Source organism: Notolepis coatsorum (assembly GCF_963971535.1).
Source record: "Notolepis coatsorum genome assembly, chromosome: 8".
Classification (NCBI taxonomy): domain Eukaryota; kingdom Metazoa; phylum Chordata; class Actinopteri; order Aulopiformes; family Paralepididae; genus Notolepis; species Notolepis coatsorum.
The window spans coordinates 9,847,084-9,866,215 of record NC_140172.1 but is presented as its reverse complement, the minus strand read 5'-3'; the positions used below and the strand labels follow the sequence as shown (position 1 = coordinate 9,866,215).

Below are 19,132 nucleotides of genomic sequence, written 5' to 3'. Positions count from 1 at the left end.
TGTTTCAGAGTTAGCCAAAGCAAGGGCGTATTTATTCTCAGAGTCACAAGATAGAATTAGGTTGAGCAACAGAACAAACGGGGAATCTGGCATGTGAAGAATGTTGCGGCTCTGCAGATTCTCCCAGTAGGTGGTGGTGAGGAATTAGCTTGTGACGTCTGAGCCGCTCTGCAGATCCTCCCAGCATACACTCCAGGTGGAAACGGAGGGAGAGAGAGAAATCCCAGTTAGCCCAGCGCACAACAGAAACAGAGAGGTGACTGATCCAAATAAATATCCAAGTGACTTGATCTTCGGTGTGATACACACAGTTAGCAGAGTCCAGAGAAAAAACAATACGGTAATCCAAAGTGTAAATCCAACAACAAAAATTAGGTGAGAACAGTATAACAAAACGGGATCTCTTCGGTGTTTCACAAACACACAAAAAACGGGTGATCCAAAAAGAACTGTTTCCAAAAACTCACCAGAGCGCAACGCGTAAAGCGGGCAGATAAACGAGGCGCAGCTTCGTACGGGGAATCAGGTTCTCCACAGGGATACTTCACGAAAGTCCTGGGGAGCAACAGACAGGGAACAGCGACGGGAAAGACAGGTAGATGCAGGGAATATTCAAAACGATCCAACATCGATACTAGGGGAATCAGGGTATATAAAGCCACAGGGCGCTGATGACAAGCTGTGACAGCTGCGGGATGAAATTGATCATTGCTCCAGAAGCGTGTGGTGGGAAGAGCACCAATCAACACGGCATCTTACAGGAAAGAAGCGTGTGGCGGGGAATGCAATTAATTAACAAAATACCTTAAAGGAACGGAGCGAGTGGGTGGGGAGCGGACCAAACCTCACAAAGGGACTAAACACGTTTCGCAATTATGCCACATCAATGGGGAATGCCCTACCCAAAGCTGTAAAGGAATGTGAATCCCTACCCACATTCAAAACCGCTCTTAAAGAGCACCTACGGGAGGCTGCAATTCGAAACTGGCCACCGTAAATGTCCAAACCACCAACCCCCTCCTAATAGACAGTCTCCTCCCCACCGCATGTATATATTCTCTCCCTTTTTCTGGTCTTCATCCTCTTAGCAGTTGTTAGTATTGAGCTGTACTGTATTCTGCAATCTGTTAATAAAGTTTTCAATCAATCAATCAATCAATCAGACTGACAGGTGACCTATAGAGCTGCTGGTCACAGCTCAAAGCAGATGTAGGCCTCTGCTACCATCTAGTGGTCACATGAGTGAATCTCAGCTTGTGCTTGTACCCGTTGCTCATCAAGTCAATGTTTGAAAAATTACTTTACTTTCAAAGACCTTCATTATTTGAGTACAGCAGACAATTTGAACAATGTAACGTTACACAGTTCAAGGAATAAGATTATACATGCTTTTCTTTCCACCTGAACGGCATGGACGGTAGCAATAAATATAGGCCAGGACTGTACAACAGTTAATCTTATAAGGCCAAAGAAAAGAGCAAGACAACTGCTACACAGTTGACGTTTGTAAATTAGACGTTTCGAGGCGACACACATTACGCTTTCAAAGACGTGAAAGACGAGTGTCCGAGAACCAGTGGTTGATTTTCTTTACATTTGTGGCATTGCATGGCAAGGTTAAAGGTGCTTGTTACAAAGGGTCAGATTAAACCGAATATATATATTTATTACTTGAGATATATTGTATAATATTTGTATATCGTCTGATATCCCTTGTATATTCTTTGTACATATACACGGAATATCCCTTTACCTAGGTACAGGCCAGACCATAATATTCGCTCTCCTATTGGACAGCGACCCCCTAGGCGCCAACGGCCATACCCCCAATGTCTAGTTCAAAGCCACCGCTAAGACATGTCTCAACATGCCCAGGTTTGCGCAGTAATACGAGACAGAAATGAGGTTGGCACTAGATTATTCACCTTACGTATAAATACGGCGCAGGTGGATACAGATGCACTTAGTAACTAAAAGCTGAAGCCTTCACCACGATACAACGTGCTGTGAAGTGGGCCCGTTTTGCCCCTAAATAGAGCCTTGAGACCGCGTGCGAATTGATAGCTAAAGTGTTTCAAGTTCAAGTTTCTTTAATAGTTGTCATACAGAAGTACAGAATACTTTCATACAAAATGCTTCTTACTGTTACGCTCCAGAGACTGTGCTAGACAAGATAGTATCAAATAACATAGTATAGCATGTAATTTAGAAGAAGAAAATGAGGTCACAGTGTTCGGTATAGACATATGTACAATGTTCTGAGTTACCATATAATATACAATACTATGCAGTGTACTAATGTACAGTACTATATAGTGCAAAGCAGAAATGGGATGAGGTACAATTTAGGTACAATTTACAGTAAGGTGTACGAGTTGTAGTGCAATCCTTCATCAATAAATATAAAGTGTGGGGAGTGGGTGCTACAGTGTGTTTGTTTAAAGTGGGTGTGTGCTATAAAGTGTGTGGAGTGGGTGCTACAGTGTGTTTGTTTAAAGTGAGTGTGTGCGTGTGGATGTGTGTGCTATGTGCGTTTGGTGGTTGTTGTTGTGTAGTGTTCATTGTTCGTTTAGCAGCCTGATGGCCTGGGGATAGAAGCTTCTTCTGAGTCTTTCTGTGCTCGCCTTGAGACTCCGGTATCGCTTGCCTGACCGCAGCAGTTCAAAGAGGCAGTTGTTCGGGTGACTGGAGTCTTTAATGATTCTCTTAGCCTTGCCCTTGCAACGCTTGTTGTAAATGTTCTGGAGGGTGGGGAGCCCCCCTCCAATTGTGCGTTCGGCTGAACGTGTCACTCTTTGTAGTCTGCTTCGGTCTTGTGCAGTGCTATTCCCAAACCAGGAGGTGATGTTGCCGGTCAAGATGCTCTCTATTGTACATGAGTAGAAGTTCTTAAGGATCTTCTGACTGACTTGGAACTTCCTTACGCGCCTGAGGAAGTAGAGGCGTTGTCGTGCCTTCTTCACAACACTGTCAATGTGTGTGGTCCATGTCAAGTCCTCGGATATGTAGGCTCAGAGGTACTTAAAGCTGTTGACTCTCTCAACCGGTGCCCCGTCGATGCTGAGGGGGCTGTAGTCCTTGACCCCCGACCTCCTGAAGTCCACAATCATCTCCTTTGTTTTGCTGACGTTCAGGGAGAGGCTGTTTTCCTGGCACCATCCCGCCAGGACCTTGACCTCTTCCAGGTAGGCCCTCTCGTCGTTGGCAGAGATCAGGCCCACCACCACTGTGTTGTCAGCAAATTTGATGATTGTATTGCTACTCCGCTGAGCCACACAGTCGTGTGTGTACAGGGAGTAGAGGAGGGGACTCAGAACACAGCCCTGGGGGGCCCCTATGTTGAGGGTGATGGATGAGGAGGTGCAGTTGCCTGCTCTCACCACCTGGGGTCTGCCAGTCAGGAAGTCCAAGACCCACTGGCAGAGGTCATAGTTCAAGCCCAGGTCCCTGAGCTTGGCTATGAGTATGGAGGGGACTATGGTATTGAATGCCGAGCTGTAGTCGATGAATAGCATTCTCACATAGTTCCCCTGCCTCTTGTCCAGGTGTGATGCTGCTGTGTGCAGCACATGGGCTATGGCGTCCTCCGTGGACCTGTTGGGGCGGTATGCAAATTGCAGGGGGTCCATGTTGATGGGGAGGGAGGAGCAGATGTAGCCCTTTACTAGCTTCTCAAAGCACTTCATGGCTATGGAGGTGAGAGCTACAGGGCGGTAGTCGTTGAGGCAAGCAGGCTTGGATTTTTTGGGTACAGGGATAATAGTGGACTTCTTCAGGCAGGTGGGGATGACAGCCTGTTCTAAGGACAGGTTAAATATGTCAGTGAATACTGGGGCCAGTTGGTCGGCACAGACTTTTAGGACGCGGCCGGGGATGCCGTTACATATGTACAAAATATACTGTCTCATAAATATACTCTTCCAATATATAAATATACATATAAATATATTGTTTTAGATGCTGTTGTCACTATGGATAAAAAACGGGGGACCCTGATGTAAACAAGACAAACGTCTTTCTCTGGTCTGCATCCCCTTAACAATTGTTTGATATGCTGTTGTTTTTCTTGTACAGAAATACTGTGTAATCTCTGTAACAGCTGAAATGGTACTTTGCCTCTGCAGCAACCAGATCCACCCCACGTATATGGAGGAGCGGGCCTCTGCTGCATCACACAGCCTACCAGCTGTCAGTGTTTCACATGTTGTAAGACTCTCCTTGACCTTCTTCCGACTGTGACTTTCTGTGAAATATTTCTCACGTCTGCATATTACACATTGGACTGGAAGGAGATGTGGTTTTTCTTTGTTGGTGGTGGTAGTAGTTGTCGTTGAGCAGAGGAGTCTACTCTTTGGTGGTGGTGCTGTATCGTGTTCTGCTGTGTGTCCCTCTGCGTCTTCTACATTTTAAAGGGAAACAAAGTGTGTGTGTGTGTGTCTGTGGTTAACATTATTACCTGGACTTGCATGATGGTACCTACTGTAGCTACTGTGGTTAACATTATTACCTGGACTTGCATGATGGTACCTACTGTAGCTACTGTGGTTAATATTATTACCTGGACTGGCATGATGGTACCTACTGTAGCTACTGTGGTTAACATTATTACCTGGACTGGCATGATGGTAGCTACTGTAGCTACTGTGGTTAACATTATTACCTGGACTGGCATGATGGTACCTACTGTAGCTACTGTGGTTAACATTATTACCTGGACTGGCATGATGGTACCTACTGTAGCTACTGTGGTTAACATTATTACCTGGACTGGCATGATGGTACCTACTGTAGCTACTGTGGTTAACATTATTACCTGGACTGGCATGATGGTACCTACATGTAGCTACTGTGGTTAACATTATTACCTGGACTGGCATGATGGTACCTACTGTAGCTACTGTGGTGTGTGGGGGGGCATAGATAGTTAATGTGATGAATAACGTTATCTATTGTAGTAACAATGCTCCAAAATGTATTGATTGTTTTTCTGTTTCCCCAGATGCTCAACCTCTGGACCACACATGGTCATCCTCTCACAGAAGCTGTCCGGGGACGACTCTCACACAGCTCTCTACTCTCTGGGCCCTGGACTGGACACCCCTGCACTGTACTAATTACACATCACAAAATCAACATTCTGTTCTCTATTCCAGGCTAGATCTGACCTTGACTCATATGATCTCCTGCTCTACGCAGATGATTCAGCTCTCATGGTGTCATAAAAGCAAAACGGATATTGAAAGCAGACTTAGCATGGAGTTAGGGAATGTCAGTCAGTGGCTGTCAGAAAACCGGCTGTTTCTCCATTTAGGTAAAACAGAATCCATTTTATTTACTACCACTAGGAAACAGAAAACACAGGAAGGTTTCAAGATACAGTTAGGTAGCTCAGTGGTCACCAGTACCAAATCAGTGGTGTATCTAGGCTAGGGTGTACTTTAGAAAACACACTCTCAGGGGAAAGCATGGCGAAAAAAGTAATAGCCAAAGTCAACAACAGAATAAAATTCCTAGCTAGAAACTCAAAATACCTGGACAGAAAAGCTCTTAGAGCACTTGCGGGGGCACTGGTTCAGTGTCATTTTGACTATGCTTGCTTGTCATGGTATGACAGTGCCCCCAGAAACTTGAGAACTAGACTTCAAACTGCCCGGAACAAGCTAGTTAGGATAGTCCTGCAGCTCCCCACTCATACTCACCTAGACCAGCCCCACTTCAACAGCCTGGGGTGGCTCAGGGTGGAAACAAGAGTATCAATGATAAGGCTATGCCTAGTATATAGAATTTATAAAGGGGAGGTGCCAAGCTACCTTCAAAATTACAAAACAACCATAGCCATGAAACCAGAGGTAGAGACACACACATAGTTCCATTTAGATTTAAACGCATTTCCTACGGCCAGCAGACCTTCCTTTACTCAGCTGCAGTTCTGTAGAACAGCCTGCCCAGCAGCATTAAACAGGCCCCGGGTTAACTGGCTTCAAAAAGCATGTACGATCATGGCTATCGTCATAGGAAAGAGAGGGTAGCATATTTATTTATTATTCTTTTATCTTCAACTGTATATGCATATTGTATCTTAATGTTTTATGATGCTGTTTTATGTTGATGTTTTATGATGTTGTTTTATGTTGATGTATGTCCTGTTTTTTAATACCAGGGACCATGATGGAAATAAGTGCTTGCATTGTATCATGTTTTTATCCCTTTATCCCTATAATCCACAATAAAATCAACCAATCAATAACAGATGCTATGCCCATGTTACAGGATGAATACATATTTTCTTACACCCATATAGCTAGTTTTCACCTGAAGGACATTACAGGGCCAGTCCAGTAAAAAAATACATTAATCATGTATCATATGTTTAAAATAAATTGCATTTGGTACAAACCTTTTGTGGTCTTTGTCAACTTTTCCTTCCTCTTGCGGGCTATGTTCCTTATATTAGCAAATTGCATGTAACATTCTCTGTGGTAGCCTTTATTAGCTGGCACATCTGGAATTGGGCTGTTCTCCTGAATGTTACTGTATATGTTTTAACAGCCAATTGTGCAATGTTTCTCTCTGGGCCATCTAAATTAGCCCACTGCAATGAACTGTTAATACATTTCAACCAACTTGTCTGTGAACATTTTATAATTTTGCTAGGTTCCTTTCCTTGCAAGAATTACACACACGCACTCCATCTTTCCCACTGTGAATACTGTACCCCACCCCCCCATACCAAACCGTGGGGAAATTATTCAATGTACCTTTTGGACTCTGGGTGGGGGGGGGGGGATAATATTAATATTATGTCCTATTGGGGACATAATATAAAATTCTGAGCAGTTCAATCGTTTTTTTTAATGGAGAGGAGGTCTGGCATTTATTAATTGAAAACTTAACAGATTGCAGAATGGGTACAATACAGTACGGCTCAATACACACAATTGTTAAGGGGATGCAGACCAGAGAAAGACTTTCGTGAGAGACCAACAAAGTGAGGTATGTAATACATTTCGAATCAAATTGTGGTCGGATAGATCTAACGTTAATATCACGTTAACCATCTAATGGCTAGCAAGCTCACCTGACATCGGTATGGCTTAATACAGTGCGAAATACAATCTTATAGTAACAAAACAATACACAAGTTGAACATAGTTTTTAACGTTTTATTAGAATAGTATTTACTGTCTTTCAAATTGCAATGTATAATCCAGACATAGCTAGCGTTGCAGTCAGATCCATCCTCCATTGTTGACATGTTGGGGTCCTTAATTCCCGTTTCTTGAATCCTTATTGGTTTATCAGCTAGAGGTGTCCAAAGATATGCAAGAGCAAACATTTAATTTAAATGTAAGATTACGAAAAACGATGACCACAAAACGGCATGCCAACAAACGTATTTTGACTTAACATAATAACTAGATATCACACACAAAGAATTGTGTCCTCTCTAACGCAGATCAATCAAGTTCACTTTAGACACACTCGGCCTGCCATCTATTGTTTTTTTCCCGATTCGATCGGTTGGTACAGCCGTAAACCGCGCAAAACTTTGGCATTTTAATCAGAGTCTCACTGACTATAAGTATCTGCGTTATCTGCAAATCACTTCCTGCCCCCCAACAACATTCCACTAGAGCGAATGACATCACCTGCAAACAACCTATAGGTGGGTAGGTGGGTGGGGGGGGGGGGGGGGGGGGCTGTACATTGGAGGTGGGGGGGGTTGTCTCAACACTGTTTTTTTCAAGTCAGGTCAAGTCAGCTTTATTTGAACTCTGCAGAGGAAGGATGAACTTTGCAATGTATAATCCAGACATGGGATAACTGGGGTTGCAAAAAAAGTGCAACTAGGGCTAAAAACCCAATGAAATAAAATAATAATAAATAATATGCTTCTTAACAGACTTCTTAGCTTAACATAACAGACCTAAGTTTGGGGGAACTAATGGGATAACTGGGGTTGCAACAAAAGTGCAACTAGGGCTAAAACACAAATGAAATAAAATGATAATAATAATAAATAATTATGCTTCTTAGCAGACTTCTTAGCTTAACATCCCAGGGAACTGATGGGATAACTGGGGATGTTGTTTGCTCCTGACAAGAGTCTCAAAGTCTGGGGTGATGGTAGACAAAGCAACTCTGAGGTCATGCCAGTTTGAGAAACACTGGTCTAAACGGCTTCAAGTGGGTTTTACAGCAGGTAAACACGCCCACTGTTCTTTGCATAGTTAGTATTTGCATGGGGTAGAATAATCTGCCTGTCAGATTAAGGACAATTTGATAATTTCCATTGGCTCCTAGTTTAAATGTCATTAACAGATTGCAGAATGGGTACAATACAGTACAGCTCAATACACACAATTGTTAAGGGGATGCAGACCAGAGAAAGACTTTCGTCTTGTTTACATCAGGGTCCTCCATTTTCAATTCATAGTGATATATATTTTTGGTCATACACTTACAATATTTAGCAGCTGGGAAATACATTATTTGATGTATTCAGGGCCATTTCACGTTGATTAAACGTTACACATTACATCCAGCTAAATGAACGTTAGCTAATGTTACGGCCAGCCTTGCGGTCGCATTCTATTTTCGAGGGACCATAACCATAACGTTAACTTGACAGCAAATGTGGATATGCTTTATTTGAGCAGTTGCTAGTGTTAGTTGATTAGTTGATTGTCGTTCTGACACAACTGCAGTAAACAAACGAACGGTAAACCTAAGTTATCTTACCAGTTAATTCACTACATGATCCACAGGACAGCCTGATCACAACGGGTTCCATCCAGTTACATTCCCCCCAGAGCCTAACTAGAGCCACAGTCTGCGAATCAGAGGCAGAGTAGGGGCGGGTCTTCGGTGCCAGCACGTTGGGTTGTCTCAACGTAAAGAATAATACTGCACTGTATCTAGCTGATTATCCATAAAATACCACCACACCATTACTGTACCAATGACAGTCAAATAATCAACAGAAAAGCATTACATTGCAAAATAATATGTCCATGTCTGTAGTGTGTGCACACACACACACACACATAGAACGATAGTTCCCTCTCTCCACCGTGTAACTCGACTCCCCCTACTGGTTGAACCAGGCAGTGCAGCGTCACCACCCGTCAACTCGTGGCACCAAGCTTGCTACCGGCGGGAGATGCCTCGTTTTCCAGTGCCCCAACTGTAGCATCTCAACGCACAGGGTGAGCAGATCGTGGGACCCACCTTAGAAGGACCCGCGACCACCCAGGCGCGCATCTCGCAAGCCACCAGGGAACGGACAGGAGCAACTCCCGTCACAGCCCCCACATCACAGGGTCAAAGGTCAAGAACCCAACCCTGTGGCAAGGCTGCAGCAGTGAAGCGCAGAGGAGGTCCTAACCTCAGGAAGGACCCCCTAAAAAAGGGGCTGGTGAGGCCAACCAGGCCGCAGCACTGGGGCCCCACCAGACGGTCACTGGTGACACCACCCCCCACATCGCCAGTGTATCGGACAGGGCCCAAACAAGAGCAGACCCTTCCCCCAGGCACGCCGTCTCAAGCACACCAGCTTACAGTACCTGGTATCCCCAGGGGACCAGGGCCATCCTGCCAGGTCACCGAGATCCGACAAGATCGGCCGTAGCCAGGACAGCATCGTAAGCACAAGAGGACCACAATATCGTGGGGCAGACGGTGCGCCGGGGAGACAACCCCCAAGGGGGTTGATCCCTCAATCCAGGCCACAGGACCAAGAGCAGCTTGACCTGAGCCTGGAGCACTGCAGACTAGACAGGCGCCAAAGGGGTCTACTGTAAACAGCACCCCGGCGGAAGAGGTGTTCGGTATGCTGTGCACCATGTCATGACCTCCATAAACCTGACCCCCCATCCAGCGGGCTCGAGGTACAAAAAGAAGGCCAACACAATTGGCAGACGTCATGAAAGATGCGGGGGCATACTCACGGCCAGACGGGGTCAAGCCCGGCATAACCCGAGAGTCGACTCTGCTACCAACACACCGGGGAACCCAACCACCCCCCTACGTTTATTAACAGGGGGCAGTTGTTCCCTTAACCCACCAGAAAACGTAGAAACATGACTGCACGCACAAGCAGTCAGTGTTACAGTCTTCAAGGGGTTAACCCAGGCCAACAGGTCGAAGAGAACGAGTCTGGACCTGGGCCTGGTGGACCGGGACCTACACAGGGATGCCTAGAGGGGTTAACAGAAACCACCCCGCCAGTGTCATCCCAACCTCACCCCGCAGGGGGAGGGAGGGGTGAAAGAATGGAGAAGAACCAGTCCCCCTAACATAGTGCAAGGTACAACACCCCAGAGGAGGAGGCTCTGAACACTGAGGAGGCTCCCTCACTGAGAGGGAGGTTCTGAAACTCAGAAGAGGCTCTGCTCCCTGAGGAGGAGGCCCTGAACTCCCTAAGGAGGAGGCTCTGAAACTCCCTGCGTACGGACCAAGCGCGTCACTGTTGTGGGCAACTCGTAGTGGCATACATATGACACACACATTCATGACATCAATCCCCACAAAGCCCGGACCGACCCGGCATTTTCCCCCCGGAAAAGCACAAAGTCCTTCGGAGTACCAGAACAGCAGATATGCTCCCCGGCGGACAACGGGTTAACTGACCTGGTCCGGCGCGACCAGAACCAGTCCTGCATCATAGTCACACCGCCATCCCCAGTCCTAAGAGGGGGGTAGGTACATGTGTCGATCTAAAAACATTACAGAGGGCGCCACCAAGACGGACAGTACGTGAATGCACTGCTCCTGGCGGCCCACCTCCCGGGCGTGAGACCCCTCCGCCAATGTATTGATCTACTCCGTCATCTCCCCCCGGAGATGTACATGAGTCATCAAGTCTAACCTAGTGCACTGGCGCTCGGTAGCGATGAAAAATCTCCGTTCTAGTCGCCCGTATAAAAAAAACGCTGTTTCTATGAATTGGGTAACCAAGGCACGCCGGCCCACAACGTGGTTCCACATTGGAAACACCCAGGGCCAGCGCTATACGCACGTCGAGAACCCGAAAACACATCAATGGTAAATTCAAATAAGAAACACCAGACAACGTTCCCTCCATGCTGTCTGGGACGAGCAGCAGAAAGCCGGTCAATAAGACACAGACACGGGTCTCATATGACGCGTCTGAGGGAACCACGTCAATTCTGCCCTTTACACAAGAGACCTCTACGTGAGTAACAATTGAAAAAGATACATGTAATAATAATTGGGCCAAACGACCAACGGCCCAATACACACTGTAATAGAGCAGAGCAGAAAACGAACAGTTTTCGAATGCATCGCATCATCGAACTTTGACAACGACAGCGGTCTGCAGCACAGAGCCTGTAAACTCACAGATGTCTCATGGCCAACAGGAAAACACAGCGCAAGGTACCACACCCCCGATGAGGAGGCTCTGAAAACACTGAGGAGGCTCCCTCACTGAGAGGGAGGTTCTGAAACTCAGAGGAGGCTCTGAAACTCCCTGAGTATGGACCAAGCGCGTCACTGTCTCCCCCCCCCCCTTCCCCCTCCCTGTGACACGCTGACTCAGCCGACAGGCCGGATGTCCCACCTCCTAGCCAATCAGTAAAGGGGGGAAGGGATTTATCAGTCCACCCCTTATGACCCCTCACCCCTGATACGATGCAACAACAAAGCAGAGCCATGACACCAGTCGCAGTGTGCTACATGAAAGCGCATTATACCTGTCAGGGTAACAGCTTCACATTCTACACGCCAACCACAGACGAAAAACCTCGTTTGTGCAAACTGGTTTCATACACGGCTCCAGGCTCATGTGCGAACTTGCCACCTGAATTTTCAAAGCAGAAAACACAGACCAAAGAGAGGGGCCAAAGGCCCTGGTACAAGCCACATATGTAAACTGCTGTAGGCCAACACCTCGAGTGCTGGTTACAGGCCTTGCTAAGCCTATACAATAGCGACCAAGCAATTTCCAGAGAAACTGCCTCTCTCCAAGCAAGAGCACAATCCCAGCAGTAGCTGAATGATTACATCATCCCCAAAAATATAGTGAATACATTTTTGCAAACAAAATCATATTTGAGGGGGGGGGGGGGGAGCAAACCCGATAGTATACCCACCCCCTCACCATCTTACCCCTGATACGACGCCAACCCAGGCTAGAAACAGGTTTCCAGCTCTGCCTATGTGTGAAACTTGCCACTTGTTATTTAATAACAAGCCCAGAGAGGGACCAGGCCCTCAATCATATGCGACTATGTACAGCGTTAGCAGGGTAAAAACCCCAGCCAGGTGTGGACTCAGCCACGTTTTCAAACGTTACATGAACACACGCACAACTCCTCATCATACACAAAAAAAAACAGTTCATTTTTACACACGTAAAAAACAACGCTGTTTTTAGGTAGAGAGAATAGCATCAGCCTTGGCCAATGCTAACCTAAGCTATACAAGGCAAAGACTATTTTCACACCACACGTATCTCCAAATGTAGTGAAGTAACATATGTTTTGTTAAACAAAGACATCGTTATTACACATTCGGGAGGGGGAGGGAGGAAGAGTGGTTAGTAATGTCCAACGGACATCTTACCTGAACCTCGTACGCAGGACGACAGGCCGCAACACAGGTTAGCCTACCCAGGGTATCTGCAGGTTTAGCCCAGTCAGATTTAAGACTTTTTAATACTTTTTAATGCCACTCAGAATGAAATTTAATACCAATTTCACAATAACAAAATGGCAAAAATCACACAACGACACCAATTAGTTTAAGTTTAGGGACACATTGGTCCAAAGATGTTTATTAAAACATAAAGGAGTAACTGGATTGGATGAAACGAAGGAGTGACAAACATAAATATCTCTCCGTTTCTCTTTATGTCAGAAGTCACCTCACTGGCAGACTGCCGTCCCTCTCTCTCTCCTGTCTCTCTCTGTCTCTCTCTCATGTCAGAAGTCACCTCACTGGCAGACTGCCGTCCCTCTCTCTCTCCTGTCTCTCTCTGTCTCTCTCTCATGTCAGAAGTCACCTCACTGGCAGACTGCCGTCCCTCTCTCTCTCCTGTCTCTCTCTGTCTCTCTCTCATGTCAGAAGTCACCTCACTGGCAGACTGCTGTCCCTCTCTCTCTCTGTCTCTCTCTCATGTCAGAAGTCACCTCACTGGCAGACTGCCGTCCCTCTCTTTCTATGTCTCTCTCTTCAGGGGTTTTGCTGCCACTTCCTCCATTAGAACAGATTAGATTAGATTCAAATGTATTGCCATTAAAAAGCACTTAGTAGTTGTACAGTACAACGAAAAGAAGTTTGGCCTTCAACCAGAGTGCAACTGTAACAGTAAAGTGCAAAAGTAATATACAATGTACAGGTGATTAAACTGGGTATATAGCATATATTCATTAGTACTACTATTGAGTAATAGTGCTAAGCAGATGCATGTACAGAGCTGTATTAGAGTAGTATTAATTAATGTGTACAGTGATACAGGTATAAAGACACTAAGACACCCACCCACCCTCTCCTAATGGACAGTCTCCTCCCCACTGTATGTATTTTCTCCCACCCACCCCCTCCTAATGTACAGTCTCCTCCCCATCATATGTATATATTTTCTGTTAGGATCTCTGGGTAACAATACTGTATATTTGCATATCGTATATGTCACAAATGTAACAGTACTATATATACCTGTATGTCATGTATGTCCCTATGTCATAAATGTCATGATGTCACATACAGTATGTTGAGTTGTGTATGTCATAAATGTCACTATGAATTGAAAATGGGGGACCCTGATGTAAACAAGACAAACGTCTTTCTCTGGTCTGCATCCCCTTAACAATTGTGTATTGAGCCGTACTGTATTGTACCCATTCTGCAATCTGTTAATAAAGTTCTCATTCATTGAAGTCGTACTAGCCAGCCAGCAGCGTAACTAAGAGTAAGTAAGATACATGTACAGATATAGTATTAATAGGTTGAATGAATGAAAACTTTATTTAACATGGGGCCATGAAGTGCTTTGAGAAGCTAGTAAAGGGCTACATCTGCTCCCCCCTCCCCATCAACATGGACCCCCTGCAATTTGCATACCGCCCCAACAGGTCCACGGAGGACGCCATAGCCCATGTGCTGCACACAGCAGCATCACACCTGGACAAGAGGCAGGGGAACTATGTGAGAATGCTATTCATCGACTACAGCTCGGCATTCAATACCATAGTCCCCTCCATACTCATAACCAAGCTCAGGGACCTGGGCTTGAACTATGACCTCTGCCAGTGGGTCTTGGACTTCCTGACTGGCAGACCCCAGGTGGTGAGAGCAGGCAACTGCACCTCCTCATCCATCACCCTCAACATAGGGGCCCCCCAGGGCTGTGTTCTGAGTCCCCTCCTCTACTCCCTGTACACACACGACTGTGTGGCTCAGCGGAGTAGCAATACAATCATCAAATTTGCTGACGACACAGTGGTGGTGGGCCTGATCTCTGCCAACGACGAGAGGGCCTACCTGGAAGAGGTCAAGGTCCTGGCGGGATGGTGCCAGGAAAACAGCCTCTCCCTGAACGTCAGCAAAACAAAGGAGATGATTGTGGACTTCAGGAGGTCGGGGGTCAAGGACTACAGCCCCCTCAGCATCGACGGGGCACCGGTTGAGAGTCAACAGCTTTAAGTACCTCGGAGCCTACATATCCGAGGACTTGACATGGACCACACACATTGACAGTGTTGTGAAGAAGGCACGACAACGCCTCTACTTCCTCAGGCGCCTAAGGAAGTTCCAAGTCAGTCAGAAGATCCTTAAGAACTTCTACTCATGTACAATAGAGAGCATCTTGACCGGCAACATCACCTCCTGGTTTGGGAATAGCACTGCACAAGACCTAAGCGGACTACAAAGAGTGACACGTTCAGCCGAACACACAATTGGAGGGGGGCTCCCCACCCTCCAGAACATTTACAACAAGCGTTGCAAGGGCAAGGCTAAGAGAATCATTAAAGACTCCAGTCACCCGAACAACTGCCTCTTTGAACTGCTGCGGTCAGGCAAGCGATACCGGAGTCTCAAGGCGAGCACAGAAAGACTCAGAAGAAGCTTCTATCCCCAGGCCATCAGGCTGCTAAACGAACAATGAACACTACACAACAACAACCACCAAACGCACATAGCACACACATCCACACGCACACACTCACTTTAAACAAACACACTGTAGCACCCACTCCACACACTTTATAGCACACACCCACTTTAAACAAACACACTGTAGCACCCACTCCCCACACTTTATATTTATTGATGAAGGATTGCACTACAACTCGTACACCTTACTGTAAATTGTACCTAAATTGTACCTCATCCCATTTCTGCTTTGCACTATATAGTACTGTACATTAGTACACTGCATAGTATTGTATATTATATGGTAACTCAGAACATTGTACATATGTCTATACCGAACACTGTGACCTCATTTTCTTCTTCTAAATTACATGCTATACTATGTTATTTGATACTATCTTGTCTAGCACAGTCTCTGGAGCGTAACAGTAAGAAGCATTTTGTATGAAAGTATTCTGTACTTCTGTATGACAACTATTAAAGAAACTTGAAACATTAGCTATAGACTCCGTTGCTGAAATAGTTCCATGATGCAAACACTGGGTTGTCGAGCCAGTTCTCGTAAAATGTGCACTTTCCCATAACTAAACGCAACGTTAGTGCTTGCTAACGTTAGCTATAGACTCCGTTGCTGAAATAGTTCCCGACAAACATACCACTGTTGGTTCCGCCCCATTCCGGTGAACACCGGTCTGCGTAAATAAAAAGTCTGACTTTATCTCCCGTTAACCGTTTTTTCCCAGATTTCATAATGAAACATAAGATGCCATGGCATTTTATCTTTCCTGTCTATGGCATTTTTTAAGACCTCTGAAAGATGGATTTAAGACATTTTAAGACAAATTAAGGCCTTAATAGTTGATAAACACATTTAAGACTTTTTAAGGATCCGCAGACACCCTGCCTACCAAGTTGACTAAGCCCTCGCTGGCAAGGCCAGAAGTGACGCTGGCTGGAGCCTTGCTCCGGCATGACGCCCCCCTCCTGCAGCCGGTCCGCAGGCCACTATCCTCACAGCTGGTGCCAATGGTTGTGGCATAAGCTAATCAGCTAACTCCAGGCTAACTGATAGTAGTAAGCTACCGTACCTAGCCGAGCGTAGCCGCCTAGCTAACGACTTTAGCATAACAGCTAACTGGCTAACAGTTAGCTCCACTATCGGTAGCCACCAGCTTACGCAGGGGCAAGCTAAGCTGCCACTGCTGAAGCTGTACAACGTGAAAATAGCGATATAGGCCAACACTCAGACAGCCGCCGTCTTGTCCTCTTTTATCCAAAAGAAAAAAGGGAAAAAGGCAACACACGTCCCTTCACAAAACGGTTTCCGTTTTTCCAGAGACCCGGGGAATTGAACCGCAGACTCGAAATCACGGCCCCAGGAACCAAAGCTACGACTTCACTAAGGAGGAGTCTATGTTATCGTGGGGCATCAGGCTAGAACCCCCTTCATGCCGCTATGAGGGCAAAAAGGATCCTAACCTGGACCGACCTTACACAAGCTGTGTAGTTGTCCCCCGGCAACTAACACTCCTGAAGCCGACCGCCTCCCAAAGCATAGTATCCCCCTGCAGAGCCGAAGGCAATGCCGGCGGGGATTGTTTCAGCGACGTGTGGCCCTAATGCGAAGCGCCGGTGGAGGTCAGAATGATCATCATCTTCTAGACTCTCCAGGGGTGAAGACATTATCGCTTTATTTTCTCGAAAATAGTGAGAGAAAACAAAGATATAATGTCAACGCAGCTCCTTTTCTTTCCATAAGTATTTCTTCCACTAAACCCTAAAGTGGTGTACGCAGTCACTTAATCTGTGGTGAAAGTAGGGAAGGAGCTGATGGTGTGGCCACGACCCCGCTTATGTAGGGGCGGATATGGGTGTGGCCAGGCAGGTGCAATTGTGCGGCACAGGTGTGTGAAAAATTATTCATTAGTAGTATGGATTAAAGGGATGTTCCAATAGAGCAGAGCGTAAGCTATAACGAAATATAACAGGGCTGTCAGACCATAATATGGTGCTGATATCAAGAAAACTAACAGGCAAGCGGTTCAATACAAATGCTGGGAAAAGTGAATCCTTTGGCATTCCAAAACAAAAGCAAGAGAAGTTTAGATTAGCCATACAAAACTTAAACTGGAACGATGTCCTGCTTGAAAATGACCTAGAAACAACTAGTCAAGTTTTCACGGAAAAATTACAATCTACAATCAATACATTTTCAATTAGGATAAAATGCTAAAATAAGAAACAGACTCTCCCCTGGGCGAAGGATTTGGTGAATAAACTAATGAAGGAACGGGACGCAGCTGGCTCCCCCTCCCTCTGACAGGCAGCTGGAAGAAGGTCTGGTTCTGTGGGAGGAGTTTGGAGCGGGCGGAGCTGTTCCTCTCTCTCTGCCTGGTGGCGTGAACACTTAAGGCAACCAACTTGCGTTCAGCTTTTCTCTGATTGGCCGTACCGCTAGCCCGCCCCCTTTTGGCGCTCCTGTGAGCGGCAGAGGCAGAGGCGAGCGGCAGAGGTCCCTTGCGGAAATGAAATGCGGAGCTGTTATGTCCGAATCGAATCAAGCGAATACACAACGCATTTATCAAAACAACTACGCGATTCACTAGTCACTGTACATCAGTGGAGGCTGCTGACTGATTAACTAGAAACTGTACATTGTAACGTTATATAATGTATAATGTTATTTCGCATTTTTAACGTCATAAAACAACTACCAGATTCCCGCGTCACTGTACATCAGTGGAGGCTGCTGACTGATTAACTAGAAACTGTACGCTGTAACGTTATATGTTATTTCACGTTTTTAACGTCATAAAACAACTACCAGATTCACTCGTCACTGTACATCAGTGGAGGCTGCTGACTGATTAACTAGAAACTGCACATTGAGGGGGTTTGAATCACTGTACATCAGTGGAGGCTGCTGACCAAATTTGTGGGTGAAATTTTGAGGTGAAGCACAAATTATTATATTATATATTAAATTATATTTTTTAAACATCCCCAACGCTGCAACACCCCCATTCCACGCAGGTGTCAGGCTCCTCATTCGCTTCCATTCATTTTGGGGACCATGGCTAAATATCATACTTCTGAAGTATAAACAAACTATACTGCTGTGACGATTTTGAATATCTTAACATGTATTTACCACCTTCCTCTGCACGAGGGCACAGATGGGTTTTATGTAACACAAGGACAATGAATGAATGAATGAAAACTTTATTTAACAGATTGCAACATTAAGTGTTCACGCAAATAACATACTTCTGAAGTATAAACAAACTATACGGCGCAACACACAGAGCGGCAGGGCGCGGATAAGGGCGTGTGCTAGCGCGGTCACGTGGCCGTGTGGCCAATCAGAGAAACGCTGAACGAAAAGCTGAACACAAGTTGGTTGCCTTAAGTGTTCACGCTGCCTGGTGTGATGATGTCACTGTGGCGGGATGTGTGTGAAATGGAAAGTCATAGGATGAGGGGGGGAGAGAGAGAGACCCCAAATATAAAAATAAACACTCTAGACACCATTGTTATGAAGTTCTCCCAACTGGTATTTTGCACTGTACCCTCAGTAATGATATTTTGTATGAGATTTTTTTTTAAAGGGGAAGAAAATAATAAGGCCAGTATAGAAACAGCAAGAGGTATTGCTTTGAACCAACGTGCCATCCTTTTTAATTTCTTTCTCCATTATACAGCTCTTTACACAAACCAGTAATTTCTGTACAAACACTGCTTTCTAGAAAACACAAAAAGGAGCGGCAGTGAGATCGAGAAAATACTGAAAATACTGTACAAAACAACATGGAATGACTCTGTCACAGAGAGGTGTGGCACCTAATGGGTTAGCTTATACATATATATATTGAAAGACCTTAAAAAGAAAAAGGGTACTTATCTCAATTGTAATAATAAAAAAAATTGCCATTTTTGACCCCCACCCCTTTTTTTCTCAGAAATGTACATTCGTTCAACCATAATAAGAGCTCTGTAGCCAACTCGTTATGAC

General features: G+C 45.6%; 1 protein-coding gene across 1 annotated transcript in view; it reads right to left on the bottom strand.

The window, feature by feature from the left end:
- LOC311233289 (uncharacterized protein) overlaps nt 1-19,132 on the bottom strand; it is a 447,587-nt gene that overhangs the window by 190,222 nt on the left and 238,233 nt on the right. The gene's annotated exons all lie outside the window — the stretch shown is intronic.